This window comes from Musa acuminata, chromosome BXJ1-8, assembly GCF_036884655.1.
Source record: "Musa acuminata AAA Group cultivar baxijiao chromosome BXJ1-8, Cavendish_Baxijiao_AAA, whole genome shotgun sequence".
NCBI classification, from domain to species: domain Eukaryota; kingdom Viridiplantae; phylum Streptophyta; class Magnoliopsida; order Zingiberales; family Musaceae; genus Musa; species Musa acuminata.
This window is the reverse complement of record NC_088334.1, coordinates 39340229-39359136: the sequence shown is the minus strand read 5'-3', so window position 1 is coordinate 39359136 and position 18908 is coordinate 39340229. Positions and strand designations below refer to the sequence as shown.

The 18908-nt window shown below is 51.5% G+C and overlaps 14 non-coding genes and 7 pseudogenes across 14 annotated transcripts; all 21 read right to left on the bottom strand.

Moving 5' to 3' along the window:
- Nucleotides 1–362: 362 nt before the first annotated feature.
- Nucleotides 363–481, bottom strand: LOC135589338 (5S ribosomal RNA). The gene has a single exon (XR_010476746.1). It is a non-coding gene; the product is annotated as a 5S ribosomal RNA (ribosomal RNA).
- Nucleotides 482–1025: 544 nt separating this feature from the next.
- LOC135590060 (5S ribosomal RNA) lies at nt 1026–1144 on the bottom strand. Its single transcript, XR_010477467.1, has one exon. It is a non-coding gene; the product is annotated as a 5S ribosomal RNA (ribosomal RNA).
- A 1177-nt stretch (nt 1145–2321) lies between these two features.
- On the bottom strand, nt 2322–2440 carry LOC135589971 (5S ribosomal RNA). Its single transcript, XR_010477378.1, has one exon. It is a non-coding gene; the product is annotated as a 5S ribosomal RNA (ribosomal RNA).
- Nucleotides 2441–2984: 544 nt separating this feature from the next.
- LOC135591629 (5S ribosomal RNA) lies at nt 2985–3103 on the bottom strand. Its single transcript, XR_010478577.1, has one exon. It is a non-coding gene; the product is annotated as a 5S ribosomal RNA (ribosomal RNA).
- Nucleotides 3104–3647: 544 nt separating this feature from the next.
- LOC135592141 (5S ribosomal RNA) lies at nt 3648–3766 on the bottom strand. The gene has a single exon (XR_010478906.1). It is a non-coding gene; the product is annotated as a 5S ribosomal RNA (ribosomal RNA).
- A 544-nt stretch (nt 3767–4310) lies between these two features.
- LOC135590237 (5S ribosomal RNA) lies at nt 4311–4429 on the bottom strand. The gene has a single exon (XR_010477644.1). It is a non-coding gene; the product is annotated as a 5S ribosomal RNA (ribosomal RNA).
- A 544-nt stretch (nt 4430–4973) lies between these two features.
- Nucleotides 4974–5092, bottom strand: LOC135590728 (5S ribosomal RNA). The gene has a single exon (XR_010478134.1). It is a non-coding gene; the product is annotated as a 5S ribosomal RNA (ribosomal RNA).
- Nucleotides 5093–5636: 544 nt separating this feature from the next.
- Nucleotides 5637–5733, bottom strand: LOC135591847 (5S ribosomal RNA; annotated as a pseudogene).
- Nucleotides 5734–6277: 544 nt separating this feature from the next.
- On the bottom strand, nt 6278–6396 carry LOC135590727 (5S ribosomal RNA). The gene has a single exon (XR_010478133.1). It is a non-coding gene; the product is annotated as a 5S ribosomal RNA (ribosomal RNA).
- Nucleotides 6397–6940: 544 nt separating this feature from the next.
- On the bottom strand, nt 6941–7037 carry LOC135591846 (5S ribosomal RNA; annotated as a pseudogene).
- A 544-nt stretch (nt 7038–7581) lies between these two features.
- LOC135589898 (5S ribosomal RNA) lies at nt 7582–7700 on the bottom strand. The gene has a single exon (XR_010477305.1). It is a non-coding gene; the product is annotated as a 5S ribosomal RNA (ribosomal RNA).
- Nucleotides 7701–8243: 543 nt separating this feature from the next.
- Nucleotides 8244–8340, bottom strand: LOC135591845 (5S ribosomal RNA; annotated as a pseudogene).
- Nucleotides 8341–8884: 544 nt separating this feature from the next.
- Nucleotides 8885–8981, bottom strand: LOC135591844 (5S ribosomal RNA; annotated as a pseudogene).
- Nucleotides 8982–9525: 544 nt separating this feature from the next.
- Nucleotides 9526–9644, bottom strand: LOC135591617 (5S ribosomal RNA). The gene has a single exon (XR_010478575.1). It is a non-coding gene; the product is annotated as a 5S ribosomal RNA (ribosomal RNA).
- A 544-nt stretch (nt 9645–10188) lies between these two features.
- Nucleotides 10189–10307, bottom strand: LOC135590236 (5S ribosomal RNA). Its single transcript, XR_010477643.1, has one exon. It is a non-coding gene; the product is annotated as a 5S ribosomal RNA (ribosomal RNA).
- A 544-nt stretch (nt 10308–10851) lies between these two features.
- Nucleotides 10852–10948, bottom strand: LOC135591843 (5S ribosomal RNA; annotated as a pseudogene).
- Nucleotides 10949–11492: 544 nt separating this feature from the next.
- Nucleotides 11493–11611, bottom strand: LOC135590726 (5S ribosomal RNA). Its single transcript, XR_010478132.1, has one exon. It is a non-coding gene; the product is annotated as a 5S ribosomal RNA (ribosomal RNA).
- Nucleotides 11612–12796: 1185 nt separating this feature from the next.
- On the bottom strand, nt 12797–12915 carry LOC135591604 (5S ribosomal RNA). Its single transcript, XR_010478573.1, has one exon. It is a non-coding gene; the product is annotated as a 5S ribosomal RNA (ribosomal RNA).
- Nucleotides 12916–13458: 543 nt separating this feature from the next.
- Nucleotides 13459–13555, bottom strand: LOC135591842 (5S ribosomal RNA; annotated as a pseudogene).
- A 544-nt stretch (nt 13556–14099) lies between these two features.
- On the bottom strand, nt 14100–14218 carry LOC135589931 (5S ribosomal RNA). The gene has a single exon (XR_010477338.1). It is a non-coding gene; the product is annotated as a 5S ribosomal RNA (ribosomal RNA).
- A 544-nt stretch (nt 14219–14762) lies between these two features.
- On the bottom strand, nt 14763–14873 carry LOC135591616 (5S ribosomal RNA; annotated as a pseudogene).
- Between the last annotated feature and the right edge of the window lie 4035 nt (nt 14874–18908).

Sequence of the window (18908 nt, the reverse complement as noted above, 5' to 3'; positions counted from 1 at the left end):
TCTCGGAATCGCTATTGCGGCCCCATTCCGGAAAGCTCTCTCCGAGCCCCACGAGACTGACTATGTAGCGGTCACGGCAAATTCCGAGGCCCAAAACCATCGCCTCGGAGGTCGACGGGAGAGGTTTTGGCCGCTCGGGGCGCAAAAAGGAGTGCAACACGAGGACTTCCCAGGGGGTCACCCATCCTAGAACCATGTCTGGTCATTGTATGTTTTATGAAGAAATTTTTAGATGATGATTTCATTATTCTCCTGCTATATATATGTTAATGACATATTTATTGTTGGCCATAATGCTGGAAAAATTGAAAAGCTTAAAAGAGAGTTTTAAGTAAGTCTTTTGGCCGCTCGGGGCGCGAAAAGGAGTGCAACACGAGGACTTCCCAGGGGGTCACCCATCCTAGTACTACTCTCGCCCAAGCAGGCTTAACTTCAGAGTTCTGATGGGATCCGGTGCTTTAGTGCTGGTATGATCGCACTCGTTTTGTGTGCGTCGTCCCTCGCCTTTGTTCACATCGCGGACGGCGCATCGACGACCGGAGCCCCGAAACCTCTCGAACGATCTCGGAATCGCCATTGTCGGATCCCTCCGATGCCCACGAGGCCGACCGCGTACCGGACACGGCAAGCGCGCGCCGAAACCATCGGGACTTTCTCGAACGAACTCGGAATCGCTATTGCGGCCCCATTCCGGAAAGCTCTCTCCGAGCCCCACGAGACTGACTGCGTAGCGGTCACGGCAAATTCCGAGGCCCAAAACCATCGCCTCGGAGGTCGACGGGAGAGGTTTTGGCCGCTCGGGGCGCAAAAAGGAGTGCAACACGTGGACTTCCCAGGGGGTCACCCATCCTAGAACCATGTCTGGTCATTGTATGTTTTATGAAGAAATTTTTAGATGATGATTTCATTATTCTCCTGCTATATATATGTTAATGACATATTTATTGTTGGCCATAATGCTGGAAAAATTGAAAAGCTTAAAAGAGAGTTTTAAGTAAGTCTTTTGGCCGCTCGGGGTGCAAAAAGGAGTGCAACACGAGGACTTCCCGGGGGGTCACCAATCCTAGTACTACTCTCGCCCAAGCAGGCTTAACTTCGGAGTTCTGATGGGATCCGGTGCTTTAGTGCTGGTATGATCGCACTCGTTTTGTGTGCGTCGTCCCTCGCCTTTGTGCACGTCGCGGACGGCGCATCGACGACCGGAGCCCCGAAACCTCTCGAACGATCTCGGAATCGCCATTGTCGGATCCCTCCAATGCCCACGAGGCCGACCGCGTACCGGACACGGCAAGCGCGCGCCGAAACCATCGGGACTTTCTCGAACGAACTCGGAATCGCTATTGGGGCCCCATTCCGGAAAGCTCTCTCCGAGCCCCACGAGACTGACAGCGTAGCGGTCACGGCAAATTCTGAGGCCCAAAACCATCGCCTCGGAGGTCGACGGGAGAGGTTTTGGCTGCTCGGGGCGCAAAAAGGAGTGCAACACGAGGACTTCCCTGGGGGTCACCCATCCTAGAACCATGTCTGGTCATTGTATGTTTTATGAAGAAATTTTTAGATGATGATTTCATTATTCTCCTGCTATATATATGTTAATGACATATTTATTGTTGGCCATAATGCTGGAAAAATTGAAAAGCTTAAAAGATAGTTTTGAGTAAGTCTTTTGGCCGCTCGGGGCGCAAAAAGGAGTGCAACACGAGGACTTCCCACGGGTGACCCAAGCACGCTTAACTTCGGAATTCTGATGTGATCCGGTGCTGGTATGATCGCACTCGTTTTGTGTGCATCGTCCCTCGCCTTTGTGCACGTCGTGGACGGCGCATCGACGACCGGAGCCCCGAAACCTCTCGAACGTTCTCGGAATCGCCATTGTCGGATCCCTCCGATGCCCACGAGGCCGACCGCGTACCGGACACGGCAAGCGCGCGCCGAAACCATCGGGACTTTCTCGAACGAACTCGGAATCGCTATTGCGGCCCCATTCCGGAAAGCTCTCTCCGAGCCCCACGAGACTGACTGCGTAGTGGTCACGGCAAATTCCGAGGCCCAAAACCATCGCCTCGGAGGTCGACGGGAGAGGTTTTGGCCGCTCGAGGCGCAAAAAGGAGTGCAACACGAGGACTTCCCAGGGGGTCACCCATCCTAGAACCATGTCTGGTCATTGTATGTTTTATGAAGAAATTTTTAGATGATGATTTCATTATTCTCATGCTATATATATGTTCATGACATATTTATTGTTGGCCATAATGCTGGAAAAATTGAAAAGCTTAAAAGAGAGTTTTAAGTAAGTCTTTTGGCCGCTCGGGGCGCAAAAAGGAGTGCAACACGAGGACTTCCCAGGGGGTCACCCATCCTAGTACTACTCTAGCCCAAGCAGGCTTAACTTCGGAGTTCTGATGGGATCCGGTGCTTTAGTGCTGGTATGAGCGCACTCGTTTTGTGTGCGTCGTCCCTCGCCTTTGTGCACGTCGCGGACGGCGCATCGACGACCGGAGCCCCGAAACCTCTCGAACGATCTCGGAATCGCCATTGTCGGATCCCTCCGATGCCCACGAGGCCGACCGCGTACCGGACACGGCAAGCGCGCGCCGAAACCATCGGGACTTTCTCGAACGAACTCGGAATCGCTATTGCGGCCCCATTCCGGAAAGCTCTCTCCGAGCCCCACGAGACTGACTATGTAGCGGTCACGGCAAATTCCGAGGCCCAAAACCATCGCCTCGGAGGTCGACGGGAGAGGTTTTGGCCGCTCGGGGCGCAAAAAGGAGTGCAACACGAGGACTTCCCAGGGGGTCACCCATCCTAGAACCATGTCTGGTCATTGTATGTTTTATGAAGAAATTTTTAGATGATGATTTCATTATTCTCCTGCTATATATATGTTAATGACATATTTATTGTTGGCCATAATGCTGGAAAAATTGAAAAGCTTAAAAGAGAGTTTTAAGTAAGTCTTTTGGCCGCTCGGGGCGCGAAAAGGAGTGCAACACGAGGACTTCCCAGGGGGTCACCCATCCTAGTACTACTCTCGCCCAAGCAGGCTTAACTTCGGAGTTCTGATGGGATCCGGTGCTTTAGTGCTGGTATGATCGCACTCGTTTTGTGTGCGTCGTCCCTCGCCTTTGTTCACATCGCGGACGGCGCATCGACGACCGGAGCCCCGAAACCTCTCGAACGATCTCGGAATCGCCATTGTCGGATCCCTCCGATGCCCACGAGGCCGACCGCGTACCGGACACGGCAAGCGTGCGCCGAAACCATCGGGACTTTCTCGAACGAACTCGGAATCGCTATTGCGGCCCCATTCCGGAAAGCTCTCTCCGAGCCCCACGAGACTGACTGCGTAGCGGTCACGGCAAATTCCGAGGCCCAAAACCATCGCCTCGGAGGTCGACGGGAGAGGTTTTGGCCGCTCGGGGCGCAAAAAGGAGTGCAACACGAGGACTTCCCAGGGGGTCACCCATCCTAGAACCATGTCTGGTCATTGTATGTTTTATGAAGAAATTTTTAGATGATGATTTCATTATTCTCCTGCTATATATATGTTAATGACATATTTATTGTTGGCCATAATGCTGGAAAAATTGAAAAGCTTAAAAGAGAGTTTTAAGTAAGTCTTTTGGCCGCTCGGGGCGCAAAAAGGAGTGCAACACAAGGACTTCCCAGGGGGTCACCCATCCTAGTACTACTCTCGCCCAAGCAGGCTTAACTTCGGAGTTCTGATGGGATCCGGTGCTTTAGTGCTGGTATGATCGCACTCGTTTTGTGTGCGTCGTCCCTCGCCTTTGTGCACGTCGCGGACGGCGCATCGACGACCGGAGCCCCGAAACCTCTCGAACGATCTCGGAATCGCCATTGTCGGATCCCTCCGATGCCCACGAGGCCGACCGCGTACCGGACACGGCAAGCGCGCGCCGAAACCATCGGGACTTTCTCGAACGAACTCGGAATCGCTATTGCGGCCCCATTCCGGAAAGCTCTATCCGAGCCCCACGAGACTGACTGCGTAGTGGTCACGGCAAATTCCGAGGCCCAAAACCATCGCCTCGGAGGTCGACGGGAGAGGTTTTGGCCGCTCGGGGCGCAAAAAGGAGTGCAACACGAGGACTTCCCAGGGGGTCACCCATCCTAGAACCATGTCTGGTCATTGTATGTTTTATGACGAAATTTTTAGATGATTATTTCATTATTCTCCTGCTATATATATGTTAATGACATATTTATTGTTGGCCATAATGCTGGAAAAATTGAAAAGCTTAAAAGAGAGTTTTAAGTAAGTCTTTTGGCCGCTCGGGGCGCAAAAAGGAGTGCAACACGATGACTTCCTAGGGGGTCACCAATCCTAGTACTACTCTCGCCCAAGCACGCTTAACTTCGGAGTTCTGATGGGATCCGGTGCTTTAGTGCTGGTATGATCGCACTCGTTTTGTGTGCGTCGTCCCTCGCCTTTGTGCACGTCGCGGACGGCGCATCGACGACCGGAGCCCCGAAACCTCTCGAACGATCTCGGAATCGCCATTGTCGGATCCCTCCGATGCCCACGAGGCCGACCGCGTACCGGACACGGCAAGCGCGCGCCGAAACCATCGGGACTTTCTCGAACGAACTCGGAATCGCTATTGCGGCCCCATTCCGGAAAGCTCTCTCCGAGCCCCACGAGATTGACTGCGTAGCGGTCACGGCAAATTCCGAGGCCCAAAACCATCGCCTCGGAGGTCGACGGGAGAGGTTTTGGCCGCTCGGGGCGCAAAAAGGAGTGCAACACGAGGACTTCCCAGGGGGTCACCCATCCTAGAACCATGTCTGGTCATTGTATGTTTTATGAAGAAATTTTTAGATGATGATTTCATTATTCTCCTGCTATATATATGTTAATGACATATTTATTGTTGGCCATAATGCTGGAAAAATTGAAAAGCTTAAAAGAGAGTTTTAAGTAAGTGTTTTGGCCGCTCGGGGCGCAAAAAGGAGTGCAACACGATGACTTCCTAGGGGGTCACCAATCCTAGTACTACTCTCGCCCAAGCAGGCTTAACTTCGGAGTTCTGATGGGATCCGGTGCTTTAGTGCTGGTATGATCGCACTCGTTTTGTGTGCGTCGTCCCTCGCCTTTGTGCACGTCGCGGACGGCGCATCGACGACCGGAGCCCCGAAACCTCTCGAACGATCTCGGAATCGCCATTGTCGGATCCCTCCGATGCCCACGAGGCCGACCGCGTACCGGACACGGCAAGCGCGCGCCGAAACCATCGGGACTTTCTTGAACGAACTCGGAATCGCTATTGCGGCCCCATTCCGGAAAGCTCTCTCCGAGCCCCACGAGACTGACTGCGTAGCGGTCACGGCAAATTCCGAGGCCCAAAACCATCGCCTCGGAGGTCGATGGGAGAGGTTTTGGTCGCTCGGGGCGCAAAAAGGAGTGCAACACGAGGACTTCCCAGGGGGTCACCCATCCTAGAACCATGTCTGGTCATTGTATGTTTTATGAAGAAATTTTTAGATGATGATTTCATTATTCTCCTGCAATATATATGTTAATGACATATTTATTGTTGGCCATAATGCTGGAAAAATTGAAAAGCTTAAAAGAGAGTTTTAAGTAAGTGTTTTGGCCGCTCGGGGCGCAAAAAGGAGTGCAACACGAGGACTTCCCATGGGTGACCCAAGCACGCTTAACTTCGGAGTTCTGATGGGATCCGGTGCTTTAGTGCTGGTATGATCGCACTCGTTTTGTGTGCGTCGTCCCTCGCCTTTGTGCACGTCGCGGACGGCGCATCGACGACCGGAGCCCCGAAACCTCTCGAACGATCTCGGAATCGCCATTGTCGGATCCCTCCGATGCCCACGAGGCCGACCGCGTACCGGACACGGCAAGCGCGCGCCGAAACCATCGGGACTTTCTCGAACGAACTCGGAATCGCTATTGCGGCCCCATTCCGGAAAGCTCTCTCCGAGCCCCACGAGATTGACTGCGTAGCGGTCACGGCAAATTCCGAGGCCCAAAACCATCGCCTCGGAGGTCGACGGGAGAGGTTTTGGCCGCTCGGGGCGCAAAAAGGAGTGCAACACGAGGACTTCCCAGGGGGTCACCCATCCTAGAACCATGTCTGGTCATTGTATGTTTTATGAAGAAATTTTTAGATGATGATTTCATTATTCTCCTGCTATATATATGTTAATGACATATTTATTGTTGGCCATAATGCTGGAAAAATTGAAAAGCTTAAAAGAGAGTTTTAAGTAAGTGTTTTGGCCGCTCGGGGCGCAAAAAGGAGTGCAACACGATGACTTCCTAGGGGGTCACCAATCCTAGTACTACTCTCGCCCAAGCAGGCTTAACTTCGGAGTTCTGATGGGATCCGGTGCTTTAGTGCTGGTATGATCGCACTCGTTTTGTGTGCGTCGTCCCTCGCCTTTGTGCACGTCGCGGACGGCGCATCGACGACCGGAGCCCCGAAACCTCTCGAACGATCTCGGAATCGCCATTGTCGGATCCCTCCGATGCCCACGAGGCCGACCGCGTACCGGACACGGCAAGCGCGCGCCGAAACCATCGGGACTTTCTCGAACGAACTCGGAATCGCTATTGCGGCCCCATTCCGGAAAGCTCTCTCCGAGCCCCACGAGACTGACTGCGTAGCGGTCACGGCAAATTCCGAGGCCCAAAACCATCGCCTCGGAGGTCGACGGGAGAGGTTTTGGTCGCTCGGGGCGCAAAAAGGAGTGCAACACGAGGACTTCCCAGGGGGTCACCCATCCTAGAACCATGTCTGGTCATTGTATGTTTTATGAAGAAATTTTTAGATGATGATTTCATTATTCTCCTGCAATATATATGTTAATGACATATTTATTGTTGGCCATAATGCTGGAAAAATTGAAAAGCTTAAAAGAGAGTTTTAAGTAAGTGTTTTGGCCGCTCGGGGCGCAAAAAGGAGTGCAACACGAGGACTTCCCATGGGTGACCCAAGCACGCTTAACTTCGGAGTTCTGATGGGATCCGGTGCTTTAGTGCTGGTATGATCGCACTCGTTTTGTGTGCGTCGTCCCTCGCCTTTGTGCACGTCGCGGACGGCGCATCGACGACCGGAGCCCCGAAACCTCTCGAACGATCTCGGAATCGCCATTGTCGGATCCCTCCGATGCCCACGAGGCCGACCGCGTACCGGACACGGCAAGCGCGCGCCGAAACCATCGGGACTTTCTCGAACGAACTCGGAATCGCTATTGCGGCCCCATTCCGGAAAGCTCTCTCCGAGCCCCACGAGACTGACTGCATAGCGGTCACGGCAAATTCCGAGGCCCAAAACCATCGCCTCGGAGGTCGACGGGAGAGGTTTTGGCCGCTCGGGGCGCAAAAAGGAGTGCAACACGAGGACTTCCCAGGGGGTCACCCATCCTAGAACCATGTCTGGTCATTGTATGTTTTATGAAGAAATTTTTAGATGATGATTTCATTATTCTCCTGCTATATATATGTTAATGACATATTTATTGTTGGCCATAATGCTGGAAAAATTGAAAAGCTTAAAAGAGAGTTTTAAGTAAGTCTTTTGGCCGCTCGGGGCGCAAAAAGGAGTGCAACACGAGGACTTACCAAGGGGTCACCCATCCTAGTACTACTCTCGCCCAAGCAGGCTTAACTTCGGAGTTCTGATGGGATCCGGTGCTTTAGTGCTGGTATGATCGCACTCGTTTTGTGTGCGTCGTCCCTCGCCTTTGTGCACGTCGCGGACGGCGCATCGACGACCGGAGCCCCGAAACCTCTCGAACGATCTCGGAATCGCCATTGTCGGATCCCTCCGATGCCCACGAGGCCGACCACGTAGCGGACACGGCAAGCGCGCGCCGAAACCATCGGGACTTTCTCGAACGAACTCGGAATCGCTATTGCGGCCCCATTCCGGAAGCTCTCTCCGAGCCCCACGAGACTGACTGCGTAGCGGTCACGGCAAATTCCGAGGCCCAAAACCATCGCCTCGGAGGTCGACGGGAGAGGTTTTGGCTGCTCGGGGCGCAAAAAGGAGTGCAACACGAGGACTTCCCAGGGGGTCACCCATCCTAGAACAATGTCTGGTCATTGTATGTTTTATGAAGAAATTTTTAGATGATGATTTCATTATTCTCCTGCAATATATATGTTAATGACATATTTATTGTTGGCCATAATGCTGGAAAAATTGAAAAGCTTAAAAGAGAGTTTTAAGTAAGTGTTTTGGCCGCTCGGGGCGCAAAAAGGAGTGCAACACGAGGACTTCCCATGGGTGACCCAAGCACGCTTAACTTCGGAGTTCTGATGGGATCCGGTGCTTTAGTGCTGGTATGATCGCACTCGTTTTGTGTGCGTCGTCCCTCGCCTTTGTGCACGTCGCGGACGGCGCATCGACGACCGGAGCCCCGAAACCTCTCGAACGATCTCGGAATCGCCATTGTCGGATCCCTCCGATGCCCACGAGGCCGACCGCGTACCGGAAACGGCAAGCGCGCGCCGAAACCATCGGGACTTTCTCGAACGAACTCGGAATCGCTATTGCGGCCCCATTCCGGAAAGCTCTCTCCGAGCCCCACGAGATTGACTGCGTAGCGGTCACGGCAAATTCCGAGGCCCAGAACCATCGCCTCGGAGGTCGACGGGAGAGGTTTTGGCCGCTCGGGGCGCAAAAAGGAGTGCAACACGAGGACTTCCCAGGGGGTCACCCATCCTAGAACCATGTCTGGTCATTGTATGTTTTATGAAGAAATTTTTAGATGATGATTTCATTATTCTCCTGCTATATATATGTTAATGACATATTTATTGTTGGCCATAATGCTGGAAAAATTGAAAAGCTTAAAAGAGAGTTTTAAGTAAGTGTTTTGGCCGCTCGGGGCGCAAAAAGGAGTGCAACACGAGGACTTCCCATGGGTGACCCAAGCACGCTTAACTTCGGAGTTCTGATGGGATCCGGTGCTTTAGTGCTGGTATGATCGCACTCGTTTTGTGTGCGTCGTCCCTCGCCTTTGTGCACGTCGCGGACGGCGCATCGACGACCGGAGCCCCGAAACCTCTCGAACGATCTCGGAATCGCCATTGTCGGATCCCTCCGATGCCCACGAGGCCGACCGCGTACCGGACACGGCAAGCGCGCGCCGAAACCATCGGGACTTTCTCGAACGAACTCGGAATCGCTATTGCGGCCCCATTCCGGAAAGCTCTCTCCGAGCCCCACGAGACTGACTGCATAGCGGTCACGGCAAATTCCGAGGCCCAAAACCATCGCCTCGGAGGTCGACCGGAGAGGTTTTGGCCGCTCGGGGCGCAAAAAGGAGTGCAACACGAGGACTTCCCAGGGGGTCACCCATCCTAGAACCATGTCTGGTCATTGTATGTTTTATGAAGAAATTTTTAGATGATGATTTCATTATTCTCCTGCTATATATATGTTAATGACATATTTATTGTTGGCCATAATGCTGGAAAAATTGAAAAGCTTAAAAGAGAGTTTTAAGTAAGTCTTTTGGCCGCTCGGGGCGCAAAAAGGAGTGCAACACGAGGACTTCCCAGGGGGTCACCCATCCTAGTACTACTCTCGCCCAAGCAGGCTTAACTTCGGAGTTCTGATGGGATCCGGTGCTTTAGTGCTGGTATGATCGCACTCGTTTTGTGTGCTTCGTCCCTCGCCTTTGTGCACGTCGCGGACGGCGCATCGACGACCGGAGCCCCGAAACCTCTCGAACGATCTCGGAATCGCCATTGTCGGATCCCTCCGATGCCCACGAGGCCGACCGCGTACCGGACACGGCAAGCGCGCGCCGAAACCATCGGGACTTTCTCGAACGAACTCGGAATCGCTATTGCGGCCCCATTCCGGAAAGCTCTCTCCGAGCCCCACGAGACTGACTGCGTAGCGGTCACGGCAAATTCCGAGGCCCAAAACCATTGCCTCGGAGGTCGACGGGAGAGGTTTTGGCCGCTCGGGGCGCAAAAAGGAGTGCAACACGAGGACTTCCCAGGGGGTCACCCATCCTAGAACCATGTCTGGTCATTGTATGTTTTATGAAGAAATTTTTAGATGATTATTTCATTATTCTCCTGCTATATATATGTTAATGACATATTTATTGTTGGCCATAATGCTGGAAAAATTGAAAAGCTTAAAAGAGAGTTTTAAGTAAGTCTTTTGGCCGCTCGGGGCGCAAAAAGGAGTGCAACACGATGACTTCCTAGGGGGTCACCAATCCTAGTACTACTCTCGCCCAAGCACGCTTAACTTCGGAGTTCTGATGGGATCCGGTGCTTTAGTGCTGGTATGATCGCACTCGTTTTGTGTGCGTCGTCCCTCGCCTTTGTGCACGTCGCGGACGGCGCATCGACGACCGGAGCCCCGAAACCTCTCGAACGATCTCGGAATCGCCATTGTCGGATCCCTCCGATGCCCACGAGGCCGACCGCGTACCGGACACGGCAAGCGCGCGCCGAAACCATCGGGACTTTCTCGAACGAACTCGGAATCGCTATTGCGGCCCCATTCCGGAAAGCTCTCTCCGAGCCCCACGAGACTGACTGCGTAGCGGTCACGGCAAATTCCGAGGCCCAAAACCATCGCCTCGGAGGTCGACGGGAGAGGTTTTGGTCGCTCGGGGCGCAAAAAGGAGTGCAACACGAGGACTTCCCAGGGGGTCACCCATCCTAGAACCATGTCTGGTCATTGTATGTTTTATGAAGAAATTTTTAGATGATGATTTCATTATTCTCCTGCAATATATATGTTAATGACATATTTATTGTTGGCCATAATGCTGGAAAAATTGAAAAGCTTAAAAGAGAGTTTTAAGTAAGTGTTTTGGCCGCTCGGGGCGCAAAAAGGAGTGCAACACGAGGACTTCCCATGGGTGACCCAAGCACGCTTAACTTCGGAGTTCTGATGGGATCCGGTGCTTTAGTGCTGGTATGATCGCACTCGTTTTGTGTGCGTCGTCCCTCGCCTTTGTGCATGTCGCGGACGGCGCATCGACGACCGGAGCCCCGAAACCTCTCGAACGATCTCGGAATCGCCATTGTCGGATCCCTCCGATGCCCACGAGGCCGACCGCGTACCGGACACGGCAAGCGCGCGCCGAAACCATCGGGACTTTCTCGAACGAACTCGGAATCGCTATTGCGGCCCCATTCCGGAAAGCTCTCTCCGAGCCCCACGAGATTGACTGCGTAGCGGTCACGGCAAATTCCGAGGCCCAAAACCATCGCCTCGGAGGTCGACGGGAGAGGTTTTGGCCGCTCGGGGCGCAAAAAGGAGTGCAACACGTGGACTTCCCAGGGGGTCACCCATCCTAGAACCATGTCTGGTCATTGTATGTTTTATGAAGAAATTTTTAGATGATGATTTCATTATTCTCCTGCTATATATATGTTAATGACATATTTATTGTTGGCCATAATGCTGGAAAAATTGAAAAGCTTAAAAGAGAGTTTTAAGTAAGTGTTTTGGCCGCTCGGGGCGCAAAAAGGAGTGCAACACGATGACTTCCTAGGGGGTCACCAATCCTAGTACTACTCTCGCCCAAGCAGGCTTAACTTCGGAGTTCTGATGGGATCCGGTGCTTTAGTGCTGGTATGATCGCACTCGTTTTGTGTGCGTCGTCCCTCGCCTTTGTGCACGTCGCGGACGGCGCATCGACGACCGGAGCCCCGAAACCTCTCGAACGATCTCGGAATCGCCATTGTCGGATCCCTCCGATGCCCACGAGGCCGACCGCGTACCGGACACGGCAAGCGCGCGCCGAAACCATCGGGACTTTCTCGAACGAACTCGGAATCGCTATTGCGGCCCCATTCCGGAAAGCTCTCTCCGAGCCCCACGAGACTGACTGCGTAGCGGTCACGGCAAATTCCGAGGCCCAAAACCATCGCCTCGGAGGTCGACGGGAGAGGTTTTGGTCGCTCGGGGCGCAAAAAGGAGTGCAACACGAGGACTTCCCAGGGGGTCACCCATCCTAGAACCATGTCTGGTCATTGTATGTTTTATGAAGAAATTTTTAGATGATGATTTCATTATTCTCCTGCAATATATATGTTAATGACATATTTATTGTTGGCCATAATGCTGGAAAAATTGAAAAGCTTAAAAGAGAGTTTTAAGTAAGTGTTTTGGCCGCTCGGGGCGCAAAAAGGAGTGCAACACGAGGACTTCCCATGGGTGACCCAAGCACGCTTAACTTCGGAGTTCTGATGGCATCCGGTGCTTTAGTGCTGGTATGATCGCACTCGTTTTGTGTGCGTCGTCCCTCGCCTTTGTGCACGTCGCGGACGGCGCATCGACGACCGGAGCCCCGAAACCTCTCGAACGATCTCGGAATCGCCATTGTCGGATCCCTCCGATGCCCACGAGGCCGACCGCGTACCGGACACGGCAAGCGCGCGCCGAAACCATCGGGACTTTCTCGAACGAACTCGGAATCGCTATTGCGGCCCCATTCCGGAAAGCTCTCTCCGAGCCCCACGAGACTGACTGCATAGCGGTCACGGCAAATTCCGAGGCCCAAAACCATCGCCTCGGAGGTCGACGGGAGAGGTTTTGGCCGCTCGGGGCGCAAAAAGGAGTGCAACACGAGGACTTCCCAGGGGGTCACCCATCCTAGAACCATGTCTGGTCATTGTATGTTTTATGAAGAAATTTTTAGATGATGATTTCATTATTCTCCTGCTATATATATGTTAATGACATATTTATTGTTGGCCATAATGCTGGAAAAATTGAAAAGCTTAAAAGAGAGTTTTAAGTATGTCTTTTGGCCGCTCGGGGCGCAAAAAGGAGTGCAACACGAGGACTTCCCAGGGGGTCACCCATCCTAGTACTACTCTCGCCCAAGCAGGCTTAACTTCGGAGTTCTGATGGGATCCGGTGCTTTAGTGCTGGTATGATCGCACTCGTTTTGTGTGCGTCGTCCCTCGCCTTTGTGCACGTCGCGGACGGCGCATCGACGACCGGAGCCCCGAAACCTCTCGAACGATCTCGGAATCGCCATTGTCGGATCCCTCCGATGCCCACGAGGCCGACCACGTAGCGGACACGGCAAGCGCGCGCCGAAACCATCGGGACTTTCTCGAACGAACTCGGAATCGCTATTGCGGCCCCATTCCGGAAGCACTCTCCGAGCCCCACGAGACTGACTGCGTAGCGGTCACGGCAAATTCCGAGGCCCAAAACCATCGCCTCGGAGGTCGACGGGAGAGGTTTTGGCTGCTCGGGGCGCAAAAAGGAGTGCAACACGAGGACTTCCCAGGGGGTCACCCATCCTAGAACAATGTCTGGTCATTGTATGTTTTATGAAGAAATTTTTAGATGATGATTTCATTATTCTCCTGCAATATATATGTTAATGACATATTTATTGTTGGCCATAATGCTGGAAAAATTGAAAAGCTTAAAAGAGAGTTTTAAGTAAGTGTTTTGGCCGCTCGGGGCGCAAAAAGGAGTGCAACACGAGGACTTCCCATGGGTGACCCAAGCACGCTTAACTTCGGAGTTCTGATGGGATCCGGTGCTTTAGTGCTGGTATGATCGCACTCGTTTTGTGTGCGTCGTCCCTCGCCTTTGTGCACGTCGCGGACGGCGCATCGACGACCGGAGCCCCGAAACCTCTCGAACGATCTCGGAATCGCCATTGTCGGATCCCTCCGATGCCCACGAGGCCGACCGCGTACCGGACACGGCAAGCGCGCGCCGAAACCATCGGGACTTTCTCGAACGAACTCGGAATCGCTATTGCGGCCCCATTCCGGAAAGCTCTCTCCGAGCCCCACGAGATTGACTGCTTAGCGGTCACGGCAAATTCCGAGGCCCAGAACCATCGCCTCGGAGGTCGACGGGAGAGGTTTTGGCCGCTCGGGGCGCAAAAAGGAGTGCAACACGAGGACTTCCCAGGGGGTCACCCATCCTAGAACCATGTCTGGTCATTGTATGTTTTATGAAGAAATTTTTAGATGATGATTTCATTATTCTCCTGCTATATATATGTTAATGACATATTTATTGTTGGCCAGAATGCTAGAAAAATTGAAAAGCTTAAAAGAGAGTTTTAAGTAACTCTTTTGGCCGCTCGGGGCGCAAAAAGGAGTGCAACACTAGGACTTCCCAGGGGGTCACCCATCCTAGTACTACTCTCGCCCAAGCAGGCTTAACTTCAGAGTTCTGATGGGATCCGGTGCTTTAGTGCTGGTATGATCGCACTCGTTTTGTGTGCGTCGTCCCTCGCCTTTGTGCACGTCGCGGACGGCGCATCGACGACCGGAGCCCCGAAACCTCTCGAACGATCTCGGAATCGCCATTGTCGGATCCCTCCGATGCCCACGAGGCCGGCCGCGTACCGGACACGGCAAGCGCGCGCCGAAACCATCGGGACTTTCTCGAACGAACTCGGAATCGCTATTGCGGCCCCATTCCGGAAAGCTCTCTCCGAGCCCCACGAGACTGACTGCGTAGCGGTCACGGCAAATTCCGAGGCCCCAAACCATCGCCTCGGAGGTCGACAGGAGAGGTTTTGGCCGCTCGGGGCGCAAAAAGGAGTGCAACACGAGGACTTCCCAAGGGGTCACCCATCCTAGAACCATGTCTGGTCATTGTATGTTTTATGAAGAAAATTTTAGATGATGATTTCATTATTCTCCTGCTATATATATGTTAATGACATATTTATTGTTGGCCAGAATGCTAGAAAAATTGAAAAGCTTAAAAGAGAGTTTTAAGTAAGTCTTTTGGCCGCTCGGGGCCCAAAAAGGAGTGCAACACGAGGACTTCCCAGGGGGTAACCCATCCTAGTACTACTCTCACCCAAGCACGCTTAACTTCGGAGTTCTGATGGGATCCGGTGCTGGTATGATCGCACTCGTTTTTTGTGCGTCGTCCCTCGCCTTTGTGCACGTCGCGGACGGCGCATCGACGACCGGAGCCCCGAAACCTCTCAAACGATCTCGGAATCGCCATTGTCGGATCCCTCCGATGCCCACGAGGCCGACCGCGTACCGGACACGGCAAGCGCGCGCCGAAACCATCGGGACTTTCTCGAACGAACTCGGAATCGCTATTGCGGCCCCATTCCGGAAAGCTCTCTCCGAGCCCCACGAGACTGACTGCGTAGCGGTCACGGCAAATTCCGAGGCCCCAAACCATCGCCTCGGAGGTCGACGGGAGAGGTTTTTGTTGAATCTCGGATTTTGATGATGAAGTCAATTGTCATTTGTTGTCTAATCTATGTGTTGAGATAAGTGTGCAGGATTAACTACGATAAGAGTAAGACAAGCAGCAGGTGTTGCGCCGGAGTCAAGATCATGATCACGTTGGGAGTTCGAGAGTTCGACGGAAGTTCGGACGGTCGTCGGAGGTTCAGCGAGGACAGATCCGAGAAGTCCAGAAGCTTGCCAAGCGAAGCTCGTCAGAACTCGCCAAGTGGATCGTCGCAAAGTCCAGGAGTATGCCGGATGTCCGCAGAAGGATCACCGAGGGTTATCGGTTGATCGACGGAAGTTGGCCGGAAACTCGCCGGAAGAAGCGATTGACGCATCGGAGCAAAGCTGCAGAAGTTGTCTTAGAGTTAATCGTAGTTAGCATGATGATTAAGCATGAAAATGGGAGGTGATCCCATTAGCTTAATCTTGGGGCAATTGGGCCCCTGAAAAGATTCAAAGTGGGCCGAATGGAGTGAACCATTCAGACCCTGATTGCACCAGGAGGTGCAACCGCCCCAGCCAGGAGGTGCAACCGCCTGGGCTGTGGGGTTGGGAGGTGCAACCGCCCCAGCCAGGAGGTGCAACCGCCAGGGCTGCGAGGCTGGGAGGTGCAACCGCCCCAGCCGAGAGGTGCAACCGCCCAGAGCTCAGTCTACGAGCTAGACTGGGCGGTGCAACCTCCTCTGCCAAGAGGTAGCACCGCCAGAGCTCAAGTTTCGAGCTCTGCCAGGCGATGCAACCACCAAGCTCAGTCTTCGAGCTCTGGCAGAGAGGTGCATCAGCCTGAGCTCAGTCTCGAGCCCTGCCAGGTGATGCAATCACCGAGCTCAGTCTTCGAGCTCTGGCAGAGAGGTGCATCAGCCTGAGCTCAGTTTGGAGCTCTGCCAGGTGATGCAACCACCGAGCTCAGTTTAGAGCTCTGCCAGGTGATGCAATCACCAAGCTCAGTCTTCGAGCTCTGCCAGGTGATGCAATCACCGAGCTCAGTCTTCGAGCTCTGGCAGAGAGAAGCAATCGCCTGAGCTCAGTCTTCGAGCTCTGCCAGGCGGTGCCACCTCTCCAGTCAAGAGGTGCAACCGCCTGATCCCAGAATTCTGGGATTTGATCGATTTGATCGTTTTGAGCTCCAAATTTGAACTGGGTTGGGGGCCTATAAATACCCCACCCATTCAGCACTGAATAGATACAGATCCACACCGAATTCTTGATCTTTTCAGTGATTCTAAGAGCTCAAATTTGTGTAAAGTCCTAAAGTTCTCCTCCTTCTGTTCTTCAAGTCTTGAGTTGTAAAGAGAGGAGAGAAAGGATCTGTAAAGGTTGTCTCCTGAGCCTGTCAAAAGGAGAGAAACTGTAAAAGGGCAGTTAGCCTTCGCCCATTGAAGGAAGGCAGCTAGTTGACGTCGGCAACCTCGTCGGTGGAGGAAGCCAAAAGTGGAGTAGGTCAAGGCTGACCGAACCACTCTAAATCTCTGGTTTGCGTTTATTTTTGAGCACTTTATCATTACTGCAAACCTCCTCCATTACTACTGCTCTCTGCGCTTTCACGAACAAGTTCTAAGTGCTGTTCTTTCAGAATCTGCATTCAAACGTAAATCGTGTTTTCGTACGATCTTCACACTGCAGTTTACGCTTACATTCGGACTCCATTTATAACTGCAAATTGCTTTCTACGTAAAACGCTTTTCAAGGTTCAAAACTGCTTTTAAACGCAAAACTACATTTAGACGTAAATCTGAGTTTAGACGTAAATCTGCGTTTAGACGTAAAACTACGTTTAGACGTAAATCTGCGTTTTGACGTAAAACTGCGTTTGAACGTAAAACTGAGTTTAGACGCAAACTGCGCTTAGACGCAAACTGTGCTTAGACGCAAACTGTGCTTAGACGCAAACTGTATTTAGACGCAAACTGCGCTTAGACGCAAAACTGCGCTTAGACGCAAACTGCACTGTGATTCTGCTTTTATATCGAAATCATTTTTTATCGGACGAACGCAGCTTTAGCTTTTAAATTGCTGTAAGATTTCCGCTGCACTAATTCACCCCCCCCCCTCTTAGTGCTCTCGATCCTAACAATTGGTATCAGAGCCCGGTTAACTCTCAAAAGGATTAAAACCCAAGAGAGATGGCTTACGCCGGAAACCAAGAGGGCCATTCTATTACACGTCCACCCATGTTTAATGGGACGGACTACACCTACTGGAAAACCCGAATGAGGATCTTTCTTATTTCTATGGATTTTGAATTATGGAATCTTGTCGAGAATGGTTTTTCAAAGTCTTCTCTTCCAATGATCGATTGGAATGATTTGGAGAAGAAGGCTTTCGCTCTAAATGCAAAGGCTATGAATGCCTTATTTTGTGCACTCGATAAAAACGAGTTTAACCGTGTTTCAACTTGTGAAACTGCATTTGATATTTGGCACACACTCGAAGTGACCCATGAGGGCACAAGTAGAGTAAAAGAGTCAAAAATCAATTTGCTGTTACACTCTTTCGAACTCTTTCGGATGAAACCGAGTGAAACCATTGGCGACATGTTTACCCGTTTCACGGATGTCGTCAACGGTTTAAAAGGACTCGGAAAGAGCTTTTCGGATTTTGAGCTTGTTAATAAGATACTAAGATCCCTTCCTAAGAGTTGGGATCCTAAAGTCACCGCTATTCAAGAGGCAAAAGATCTGCGAAATTTCCCTCTTGAAGAACTAATCGGGTCACTAATGACCTATGAAATGACTTGTAAAGCTCATGAAGAGCAAGAAGACATCCTTCCAAAGAACAGGAAGGATATGGCACTCAAAACGTCAGAATGCCACTTGAGAGAAAACTCAAGTGATGAGGACTGTGATGATGACTTGGCACTACTAACAAGAAAGTTTAAAAAGTTCTTTAAAAGAAACAAATTTAAGAATGATGCAAAAAATAAACTTGAACCCAAAAAGGACCAAGTGATCTGCTATGAATGCAAAAAGCCGGGACACTACAAAAGTGATTGTCCCCAAGTCAAGAAAAGAACAACAAAGAAGAAGGCGCTCCAAGCAACATGGGATGATTCGAGCGCATCTGAGGAAGAGGAGTCCAACACCGAGCAAGTTGCTCATTACGCCTTAATGGCCATCGAAGACGAGGTAACAAATCCAATAGATGCTGATTTATCTTTCGATGAATTATTAAATGCTTTCAATGATTTATTTGACGAATGCAAGAGTATAAGTAGAAAATATAAATTGCTGAAAAAGATGCATGATAGTCTTACCTGTGAGTTTGATAAGTTAAAAGTCGAACATCATGATAGTTTAAATTCATGTATCAAATGTCATGATTTAGAAACTATGCAAAAAGAAAACCTGCTACTCAAGGACACCTTGAAGAAATTCGAGGTTGGTAGCAAGTCATTAAACATGATCCTTGCAAACAAGGGTCACATTCCTAAAAGAAGTGGGATTGGATTTGTGAGGAGTCCTCACCGAAATCCAACTACCTTTGTAAAAGGCCCCATCTTACATGTTCAACACCAAACCAAGTGCAACTTTTGTTGCAAATCTGGACACAAGACACATTGTTGTCCATTCAAGAAAATAAGTCCAAACAAATTAATTTGGGTTCCTAAGGGAACCATGATAAACTCTATGCAACATGATAGAAAATGTAGATCTATTTATGAGGCACCCAAAAGCAAATGGGTTCCTAAAGATCATCC